Below are 11,592 nucleotides of genomic sequence, written 5' to 3'. Positions count from 1 at the left end.
CCCTACCACAGAGATTTGCATGAGGAGAAGGATGTGTATCCAAAGTATGGCTCTGTAAAGGAGGGGAATAGAAGGGAAAAATAAAATATATGCTCACTATTTAAGTGTTGAAGGTCTTCAGTACTGTAGACTCAATAAAGTTAACTTACAGCTGGGTATTGGTGCAGGAGAAAGCATCCCACAGAGAGACAGGATATAAGTTGATGTCTCTCAGGAAACCAGTTGTCTGTACAAAAAATCGTTTGTGGAATAGCGAGAGATGATACTAACAGGTTTTATAGTATTTCAGAAAAAAATAATATAATAGTTTGGTGAGATTAATGGTGTAACAAGGTGATGTTGTACAAACCCAGGAGTTTATGGAAAGAAGGAAAAATGATTTTTTGCATGATTGTCCCAAAAACGTACATTGATTTTTTTTGACAGAAAAGCTGCCAGCTGTCAGTAACTCCCCTTGGTCTGTGTGATGCCGCTTCTCAGTGTCCCCCAGGACTGACGGATGTGCAGCCCACAGTGCGGTCTCCACACACAAGGTTCCTGGCCTCTGTGGGTTTACAACAGCTTTTCCCCAAAACTCTGTAGGATTTGAGCAACACTGACAGCCTGCAACTGCAAAATCTCCCTTACTGCAAAGACATTTACAACATCAACTCTACAGATTTAAGCACCCGGATACCAATGTCAGTGTTTTGCCTCCAAAAGGACTTTTGGTGACTGTATGAAAACGTCTGTGTGTTGGACTTTTCATCTCATTTTTTTGCCCTGGGACAAATTGCTTAATTTTTGTCATCTTCAGTTTCTGTGGTTTTAAGATTGTCTTAATGCTCATAGTTACGCTGGAGGCTCCGTGAATGAAGATTTCAGGACTCCCATGTGGAAACGCGCTATTGCATCAGAGTTGCTGCTTCTCCTCTAAGCCAAGTCATCACAATAGGAAATGACTCCTGGGTAGGAGACGTTACATATGAACTGTAGACACTCATCTAACATTCCTACAGAAGCTCGGTTATTTCTCTCTGACAAAGGTCAGTCTCGCGATCGGTTATCTGCTCAACAAAAGCAGCTAAAGCAGTGAGGTTTTTGCTTGCGTTGACAGTGTGGAGAGGCAAACAGAGGTTCAAGCGCTACAGAGGGGCCATCAAGCAGGTAGTCACCCCCTCGGTGAGTATTATAACTATTATAACTGCCTCAGAGTAAGGTCTCGGCTTCCTCCGCTCCCTGCCTTGCGCAATCCCCAAGCCCGTCATTTCCCGGCATAGCTAAATGTCGAACCCTGAAAAAAAAAGTTTGATCGTGCAAACGTATTTAGTAATGACGAGCCATTCTGAGGACCTTGTAAGAGTCATAAACATGTTTGTTTTAATCGAGGTAGGGTAGGGTTTTGTAGTGCGATAGAATGATGAAAACAGCCCCAATTAACAACTCCTCTCATCTCCTGCTCTGACAGCCCCTTTCTCAAAGCACCAATATTACCCACTTAGAAAATGGATTTATGCCAACGTTTAAAGCACTTCTTCTTCTTTCAGCACACCAGATGGTACTAAAAATTCAAAATATTTCCTCCAACAGCTGTATCTTTGACAACAAAATTAATACAAGCCAAAATACCACTGCTGTGTGTAGGCCATAATGACCAGACTCCTTAGTTTTATGTCTAATGTAACAAGGCATTTTATAGTTAAAAAATAGATCTGATCAACTCAGTATTGCTTCAGTCATGTGACTCTGTCTGGGTTTTCAAAACCAGATGCAAAATTTAGTGCCTTTATAGTTTAACAGCTGGTCTGATAAGAATGTAAAGTACACCTTTCCCTAGAGCTGTAATAAATGTGTTAACACTTTCTTACAACCAACCCTTTCCTACAACTCATCATTTTCTTGCCCCAAGCTCCGTCTTTATGTATTTGATGACATAAATCTTTTAAGCAGGTTTTGACCAGAAGCTAACTTCCCTTACTCTCTGATATCTGGACAATAATATGTGGGTTTTTTTCTTTGGTGTTTAAAGAGGAGGAGGAGGGAGAAGGGGGAATATTTTCAATTCAGACAAAACAAAAAATGCAAATGATCGTGCTTGCAGTTTCCATCTCCTTAATACAAATGCATACAGTAGGGTTTTTAATGATCTATTTGTTAGATCATTAGCTGGATCATTAGACGTAAGGCATGCAGCTCTCAAAGTTTTAGTATTTTAAACAGTGTGGTAGCTGAACAGTGAGCAATAAGGGCAGGAAACACAAAACCAAAACTCAAGCCAAACAATTTGCCCATCAAAAGGGTGTAATATCCAAGCAATGTAATGAACACAATTCTGTTATCTGTATATGTTTCTACATGTACGTGAACATTCTTGATGCTAGCATGTGAACATCTGCTAAAAAATTCAATTACTCAACAGTGCTGGTAAGCAAGAAATGACTGTTAGCTCTTGTTGTAGAGAGGGAGGGTGGTCTGGTGGTTATTAACGCTGGACTCAGCCTGGGAGGGGCAATTTCATGTCCCTCCCCTGTCAGAGACCTAATGAGACACTGAGCCACTTCCACAGGGAGATTTACATCCCAAAGTTGTCCAAGGCCTGAGGCACACGGGGGATCTAGCAGGGGAACAGACATCAGAACCCCAGCACCTCAGCTCTGGCCATCCTTTTCCAAGTCAGGCCTTGCCTGTGGTAGGAGAACATCATCTTCCCCACCGCTCTTTGCTCTCCGTCAAGTGCCAATCTCTGCTTTCCCACTGGCACCTTCCCTGCACAAATCACTCCTCTCATTCTCTCGCAGTGCAATTCCCACCCTTGTCTGCGGGATCCCCTTTCCTCCAGGACTATTCCTCATTCAGCACAACTGTGTGCTCAACAAGGCATCACCTGACATCATCGGAATGACGCGGTCAGCTTGGCACTGTCATGCTGGAGGTGGAGGTGATGAGCAAATGGTGGTTATTTGCAGATGTAGCATTAGAGCTATTTTTAACCAACTTCCTTTTACACAGCTGCAATGCTGCCATATTAGCTCAGCATACTTGGAAATTAACATTCATGAAGCAAAGAATGTAAGGTTGTGGATTTTTAAAGTATTGATAGAGTTTGTTAATATTTTAAAAAATTACATAAAAATTTTTTTGGAATGTGCTTCATTTAAAAATTTGCAGTCCCTGCTCTCAGCTGCATTAAAGACACAACACAGGCTGGAATTGGAATGAAGGACTGTAAATTAGATGGAGGTGGAGAAACAAGACAGCTCACGTCACTCCAGGCTCCCTGCAGGTACCTCCCAAAGTCCACACGCTGCCCTGTGACCTTGCAGGAACAAGACCGCAATAGGAAGGTGGGCAATGGCTGTGCTCAATGACTTATAAAGGCATTTAATTTAAACCATATGAAGGCAGAATTGATGCTAGTTTTGATTTTGTTTTACTCAATACAAGTGCTCGCGTTTACAATTTTTAATTAATTAATTAATTAATTCTTACATTAAGTGTGGCTAGTTCTAAATGAAATTGTTCGTGTTCCCCTTCAAAACAAATATACTGTCCAAACTGATGCCCAGAGAGGTGTCAGGCAAATATGTGTGATGTTAGCAGACATGAATATATGATTTTACTCTAGATTATTTTATCTAGAAATCTAAATTATTTATTTAGACATCTAAATTTATCTGGAGGGCTCTGAATACCACAAAGGCAATGGCTTTCTGCCTCTCCTCAAATACAGTGCATCCCCACAGCCAGCTCAATTTCAAGAGGAAAAATACAGGTGACTTCTATGCCCTTCTGTGCTGCCTATGACCTGAGCAGGATCAGGAGGAGAACAGGCTTCTCTGTTTTATACTGAAGATTGAGATGATCTCAGGGGCTTAGAGTCATCCTTGTTTTCCTTCCCTTTCCCACCCCTTCAGAGCCACACAGACCATTGACTGGCAGCCACTGTGAGCTGACCCACTGTGAAGGCAGGGACCCCTTTTAATTCAGGTAAAGTAATTTTAAAGCGAAATTTGGGAAAAAAATTCTCTAAAGGACCCATTGCATCTCCTTGAATTTCTGAGGGAAGGAAATAAACAAATGATCTCTAAGCAGGGTATTCTGAGCACTGTTGTGTTATTTTGATTTGGCCAAGATTTACTTACAGTTGTTTATTTCCATTTCCATTTGCAAGAGCCCAGCTAGCTCTCACACAAATCCCTGTTAATGACACACATCCGTAGCTCACTGGAAGCTAAAGGGATGGTCACACTGTTGGTTAAGCCCCAGCTTAGCTGCTTATTTGGAGCCAAATAAACTCCTCAACCTCTGTCAACCCTTTTCATGGTGCCTGCTAAGCAAGTAGGAGCCGAACATCAGCAGAGGACCAGCCTGTCCCGGAGAGCTTTCTGTGCGCGGTGCGGACAGCAAGCTGTGCTAAACTTCAGCCACTAACAGTTATGGGGCAGAAATTTCCTCTGAAACCACTTTTCAGTGCTATCTGTTTCGTTCCAGTGCAAAGCCAAAGAGGTTAAAACAGAAAGTGCCAGTGCTTTAAGCTAATCCATTTATTCCTGCACAAGAATGAAGGATAGCTGGAAGAGGTTAAAAGAAACATTTTAAAGTTATTTTTTGCCATCCTTCTTGGTAAGACTCCATTCCCAACTGTGTAGTCACTTGGACAAAACCAGAGTAAATCAGGTGAAGCACTGGGCCAAGGCTCTGGACTCACTATTTGATCACATTCTCGGAAGCCAGAGCCTTCATTAAAATAACTTCCTTCCTCAGTGCTAGCTCTGCTAGCTGAAACAAAGTGCTGTGCATTTGAGTGATTCCTAGAAGACCATCTGCGCTTCCCAGAGCCTGTCCCTGTAAGTCCCTTTCCCAGCCACAGCACATACATAATCACTATGGCTAACTGATTTTGCTGGGAGCGTGTGTGATTCCCAACCTGTCAGATTTTCGTGGTTTGAGATGTTGACATATAGCTCCAAGCTGAACACTTTCAGCTGCAGGATGAAGCACATAAAGGAAACCAGGGTGAGTTTAGTACACCTGTTCTCCATCCATCCATCCACCAAGAACACAGTCTTTAAAGACTGGAGATAAATTCACCATAGACTCCCAGAGGTAAAAGGCAATGAATGAAGTCACTCCGCAATTTTTTATTTGCTGCTAAGATACTGCAAGGTTGAAGGAAAGCTGACACCGGGAAAGGTTACACAGGCATCCTGCGAAAGAGCTCAGGAAGCAGTGAACACCACCCCTACACTTTTAGCGCATTACTAGCTAAGCTCCGCACATTTAACAGCTCGCCCTTCATCAAAAAGATTTATGATGCTTGATAACAGAATGGTATTGCAAAGAGGCTGCGCCGCAGGAACGCTCTCCTTGTGGTGGCATGCAATGACATCGCTGGAATAAAGGATCTCGCTCCCTTACGGCAGTAAGCGGTCGCAATCTTTCTGAGCAATCTGTTTACTGAAAGAGAATTGGGCTGCAGATCAGTTCCCGCTGCATGTCATGAGCAGTATGGAGACTCCAAACCCCGTCTCCTTCTGTGAGGTGATGGAGGCCCCAGCTTTGCCCGGTCATTTACTTTTCTGGTTCGTCCTGAGGAGCTCACGGTCTCTGTCATTCTGCTGTCCTTGGTCTCTCAAGGTCCAGCCTTAACCTGGGACTTTCTTTTACGGTCCTCGGGTGTTTTTGCATTCCTCTCAGTCTAAAATCCATTTTGTCAAAACCAGAGAGCAACTATGTGTACTTTAGATGCCTTCACACAACCACAGGAGCCACAGAGGTGTAAACTGCAGACAGCACGGGGTCTGTCCGTATCTTTATGGCTTGCTGTTGGCTGTTTGTTGCTAGTTTTTGTCTTAGTCCTGAATGTATTCTTGCTTTTACTGTTCCCTCTGTGATGCTTTGTACCAATTATCTGTCTCCAAAGCCAATATTTAGTCAGCAGTGGCAGAGCACAAAATTTATTTCTCTCTATAACCAGAACTGTGTCAAAAAAGCTCTGCTTGTAGAAGACAACATGTGAGCTGGGACAGACGTGAGGTATGTGCATGGCCAGTTAAGAACTACTCAGGGGTGAAATGTCTTTTCAAAAGTACTGAAGTGAGGTAGTTGTGATGCTGTGGTCGTTTGTACAGGGTGAAAGACAAGAATATTTTCCTGGCAACTGGCTGAAAAAATGCAACAGCACCGCTGGCCACGTACCAGCGTCCTCCTCAGATGAGGAATCTGCCTGGGAAAGGTGCTTTTGAGCCACAGCACATCTTAGTCAGAGCAGCAGTTTGCCTTGGACGATGCCTCGCTTTCCCCTGTAGCAGGTTAAGTCATCGTGACAGAGGTTCGTGCTCATTTGTTCCATGTTCTTTGCTTCTTGTGCTAACGAACTACAGTCCACTCTTGTTCTAATCACTTGTTTATCCTGGGATCTCCCTTTCCATGGCAATCGCTGAAAAAATCCCTGAGCCTTGTGCCTCAATAGTCACAGCACTATCTTTCAAGTCACCTCTAGTTCCCTGCAGTGACTTTGAGGTGTCCTTAGCCTTGCTAAGGTGATTGCGCAAGTGATGGATATTTGCAGGTCAGTCTGCGTGAGGATTTAGGAGGCAGAGTCTATTCTTATCTCTGTTGCTTCGCTTAGTGGGTCACCTTGGAGGAGTCTGCTCCCCATTCTTTGCTTCAGTCTCCTTCATATGTAGGAAGAGATACTTAATATTTCTTGATGAAAAGCAATTAGCTAAGCCGTAATACAATTTCCCCTCCTAGTTATCTGTCAGACTGCTGTCTACTGAGAGAATGCTCGATCTGTGTGCTCTCATGCTTGCAGATGCACTGAGGGACTATTTATTTTCTTTTTTCTTAGGCTCTCTCAAACTTCTTGGGCACAATCTTTGTGTCTCTTACTCCTCATAGAAACAGGTTGTAATACTCTGTCGATCCTATGTCCCACCATAGCACCCTTGGTAGGCAAACACACAAAAAAATTAGCATTAGAGTTTTAATTTATAGTTTAGCTTCTAATAGATGATTGATATTTTAAGCAATATGATATTTGAAGCAATACAATATTTGAAGCAATACAATATTTGAAGCAAATTGAAGTAAGTAAGTAATGGCACCCAGGCTCTGTGAAGGACTCTGGCAGAATTCTACTTGGCTGTAGACTGCACAGGAGAAAACAGATCTCAGCAGAGCAAAACACTTGGGATTCTGCACCTTTCTGAAGCATCCTTTGGAAGAGCCTCCAAACATCTGCCAAGACAATGCACATGATACCTCCACACTCTGGAGCACGAGCTGGTGAGTGCATGTTCAGAGTAACCATTCAGGGCCTGTTTAAGAAGTTGAGAGAGTCTGGGATATGCCAATGTCATGTTTTATGTGCTGCATAGTCAATCTGCAATGTGCAATGACCGTATGTCCAGTAACCCTCATCTCCCTTTACCTACCCCTGCTTCCCAACCTTCCCATGACTTTTTTCCCTGAAGCACATAGACACTCTCCTCCTGCCCTTTCCCTGGAGTCTCCTCTCCTCCAGCTACTTTTCTGTTTCTTTGGCTGATGGTGCAGAGGAGAAAAGCCCTCTCCGTGAAGGCATGCGCCTTTGTTCCTCCTTTTTGCCCAAAGCCGCCTCGCTCTTCAAACCGCTGCTCTATCACCTCTGCCCCTTTGTTCTCCTGCTTAGGGATTTTCCACTCCTCACCTTCCTGCTGATAAAGTTAATCAAACTAATTTTCCCGCTCAGTCACCTCCCTTATCACAGTCACTGTTTGGCCAGAGCCCAATGGATATGGTTTATGAGCTCTGCTGTTTGTTCTGCAGCTTTTTCTGACCAGAGTGAGTGATGTGTCTCAGGGTCTGTGTCAGCTCCTGGCTGATTTACCATACCTCGAGACAAATAACAAATACATTTTGAACCATTTTGTGAAATAACTGGAATTCATAAATTCAAGTAATTTCATCATCAGGAAAAGATCGAGGATCGTTTTGTTTTGCTTTGAAACTCTGTCTAGTGCTTAGCTGCCCATGTCCAAGTGATGACCATTACTTGGTTCAGCTTCTGTATCAATGATGGTAAAAGGAAGAAAACGTAGTTTGTTCTGCCTTATCCTTGCTTGTGTTGTGGCGTAGGTGTTTTGGAGACGCAGAATGGGAATGCATGTGAGAATCAGCTGGAAATGGTCTCTGGCAGATATCTGGTCTGATCTGTCCCCCAGGTCCCCTCCGCAGTCAGCAGAAGAGCCCCTGGCCCTGCAGCACCCAGTGGCTGGGGGGAGACGAGGCGATCAGTGCAGACCAGGCGCTTAACCCCAGACGGGCTTAAATTAGGGGTGGCGAGTCCTACCCAGCAAGTCAGAAAGGTTTGCGGTCACTCTTCCTATTGCCATTACTGCTCCAGCCCCACTTGTATTAGTAACGCCAAGGGCAGCACGTAAGAGGGCCAACAGCAGCACTTGGAGCAATTTGTCAGAAAATCAGGGGGTGCCACAAGTAGGTAGGTGGATGCTGGTGCTTGGGGTTGCTACTCATCCCTGGCCTTTGACTTCATGCCACTGAGTTTGTCTAATCCTTCCTATCCCAAGCTCCCCACTGCTTGGCTGTCAGTGTTAGAGACCTCTGAGGAGCTCACAGCTCAGTGGCAGGAAAATCCCCGAGTACCCAAGGCTTGCATGGGATACGAAGCACTCCCACATCGCTCCTGCTGCAGGATGACACCCCAGCATTTCACAGGTTATCCCACTGAGGCAAAAAAAAATAAAACAAGTTATGTTCTGCTACACGAGAAACAATTTTTAAAAGCCTGCTGGATTTGGAAGGCAGGTGCAATGAATCGAAGTGAATCAAATCAAACGATCCTGCTCTGACCTCACATACACGTCCCCACGCCTGCCCCTGGCCACTTGTCCGTGCATCCCTTGCAACCAGCTCTGGACCTCGCTGAAGCCTTTGATGAGCTGATTTAACTCACTGAAACAGCAGAAAACTAATCCCAGAAGGAGGAAAGGGAGGTGAGCCGTTGCCAGAGGTTTCAGCGAGATCTTTTGGCTTGGCGGGACGGCCGGCGGGTACCGTGGCTGGGGAAGGGAGTGGGGAGGAACGTGGTGGTGGGCACAGGATGGCGGGCAGCGAAACCTGCCTTCCACCGTGCAGCAAGCTGTGTGCCAGCCCAGAGGCACCCGCAGCTGCGCTCCCAAACAGCCTCATCCCTCTAACGTCAAGCTCCTGGACTCGGGGCAAAGCCCTGTGAACCCGTCTTCTCCCTGGGAATTTGACCGAGTTTAAATGCCATGCTGGGGATTTCCTGTAGCCCAAAGACGTGATAATTAGTTTAATTAGGCTATCAATTTATGATCTTGCTAGTGAAAAGCTGCTTGATACAATGTTAGCTTTTGATATGCAAAAATGCTTTTGAAACTCTACCTCACCCTGGGTGGCCCAGAAAGTGTTATCGTTTCACTGTCAATAGATAATTCATTCGTAATACACACATGTACGCCTGCTTCACAAATGCCGATGGAAAGTGTTGAATAATCTCTGAGGCTATGGATTCATATAAAGTTTTCTCTGGCGTCGGTGCTGGAGCGATATGTTTTTCAGACTCCCCCCACCCCAAAGCCATCAGATCACTTCACCGACCTCCTTGTGGACCCACAAACATTTCACTCAGCCTAATGAGGGCACATGAAGACAGGGGCAGGGGCAAGGACAGGGATGGAATACTCTCCTCACACTAGCACTAGTATTGGGAAAAACATAACATGAAACTAAAGCTTGAGTTTAAGTACAGGAGTCTCAATGACTAAACTTTCTATGACATATAACTACAGAAATACCTAATAAATGGGCATTATGGTGGTAGAAAGATAAAATTTATCTGCAGTTTTACATTGGTGCTAAATACAGTGGCTAGCAAGATGAACTGGAAGATTCTCAATTCTGAGTTATGGAAGATACCAGCATAGCAAAAAAAATGAAGGCTTCCTACACCAAGGCACAATGTAGTGTTGTCAGCACCCTTCTATGTCTGAAAGGCCCCAGTATTTCCATAAACAGTATTTTACTAGTATGATAATGAGGATCACAGTATTTCAGAGGGATTTCCACTGATCTCATATCATTTTAAATAATGCTCAAACTGTCTCTTCACCATTTGTTTCAGTATTTTCAGCTCTTCTGATTTAATTTAACATGATTTTCTGCAGAGCCAAAAAAATTTCCCCCTCTCATTTCTTTTGGACTGATTTGCTCATGGGGCACATTTGTTTCTGTTTCAATTATGACCCTGTTAAAATGCAAACATTTTCTAGGTTTTAAAAATCTGCTTTGGACAGCACGGCGTTCTTAAATTAACATTAGCCAGCTATGCACTTTTCACGTTAATACACTGACAATTCAGACTGCTGAGCCTGATTTCCTCTCCCCTAGATTACTTGGGAAAAGCGCTATTAGCGACTCCCCAAATCACTTGCCATTTTCCAGGCGGTCAGTTCGCCTCCTTGTTCAAAGAGCAGTTATACCCTCGTCTTTAGCAAATGCAATCCTATTTCAGACTGGTTTGCCGGGCAGTTTGCAAAGTGCCTGACGTCGGCAGTGTTGGTCTGCTTCCATGGTTCACCTTGCCCTTCCGGACCGGCATCAGAAGAGACGCATCACTCACAACAGTGCGTGGTTGTGGGTGCAGGACCTGTACCCCCATTAAATGGCCAGTACCACCCAGTGATGCCCACATTAAGAAGAGGGAGACATGGCTCAGGAGCGCTGCTGCACAGGGTCGGGGGAAGAGGAGAGGAATTGATGCCTTGAGGGGACATCTGCCCACTGTCTATCCCACCATCCCATCTATGCCTTCTCACCTGCCCCTGCTTCACAGACATGACCCAGGGTGGGAGCACAGCCATGAGGAACTGCCTTCAAATCCTCCCTCACAAATATCTCTGGCTGCATCAAAAAAACTCTGTTGCCCCACGGTAGCAGCAGTGTCAAGTGCTTCAGGCTCGGTGGTAGCCAGGAGCTGTGTCTGGTCATGGAGGGAAGCAGTGGTTCCTACATCTGGTTGCTACTCTGGGAGATGCAAGCTTCTAGACTGCACGTTGGGACATCACATCTGGAGGCAGAAAGGTCGCTTCCAAATTATGGGAACCACTGGGGCCGAAAGGCTGGGATATGCGATGCAGCGTGACATAAATGTTGTGGGCCAGTGCCACGGCGCGTAGTGAGGTGTTGATGGGGCACTTTGAAGGAATAGAGAGGCTTCTTTCAGGTCGGTGGTAGACCTCTTGTGTTTCTCCTAAGCCCTGCTTAGTGAGTGCCTCCTGACCCCATCCTTATCTCAGCTTTATCTGATCTAAAAACCTCCTGCAAGCCTCCAACCTTTGCTTTCTGTCTCTCTGCTCGCAGCATTTGCTAACGCTCAGGTCAGGCTGAAGGTGTGGGAGCTGATACCATTTTTCTAGTGGTGGATATGTCTCGCTGCCAGAGTAAAGTGTTGTTTCCAAACTGTGCATCACAGCTAATGGCTTTATGAACTCCCTCAGAATTAAGGGTTTTCCAGGAGGCAGATGGAGACCTATACCAGGCAAGGAAGGAGAGGAGAAGGCAGGATATCTAAGCTGGTGGAAGAAA

The 11,592-nt window shown here is 44.9% G+C and overlaps 1 long non-coding RNA gene across 2 annotated transcripts; it reads left to right on the top strand.

Annotated features, from left to right (window-relative positions):
- Window positions 1–2,565: 2,565 nt before the first annotated feature.
- LOC138689000 (uncharacterized) lies at window positions 2,566–11,127 on the top strand. 2 transcript variants are annotated; one of them, XR_011327809.1, is made up of 3 exons: window positions 2,566–2,668; window positions 3,894–3,966; window positions 6,111–11,127. It is a non-coding gene; the product is annotated as an uncharacterized lncRNA (long non-coding RNA). The 2 variants fall into 2 exon arrangements; XR_011327810.1 differs by adding an exon at window positions 3,148–3,323 and having other exon boundaries at window positions 3,894–11,127.
- The last annotated feature ends 465 nt before the right edge of the window (window positions 11,128–11,592 follow it).

The sequence above is a fragment of the Haliaeetus albicilla genome, chromosome 14 (assembly GCF_947461875.1).
Source record: "Haliaeetus albicilla chromosome 14, bHalAlb1.1, whole genome shotgun sequence".
Taxonomy (NCBI): Eukaryota; Metazoa; Chordata; class Aves; order Accipitriformes; family Accipitridae; genus Haliaeetus; species Haliaeetus albicilla.
Note: the sequence above shows the minus strand (reverse complement) of the source record. Positions and strands in the feature narration are given on the sequence as shown.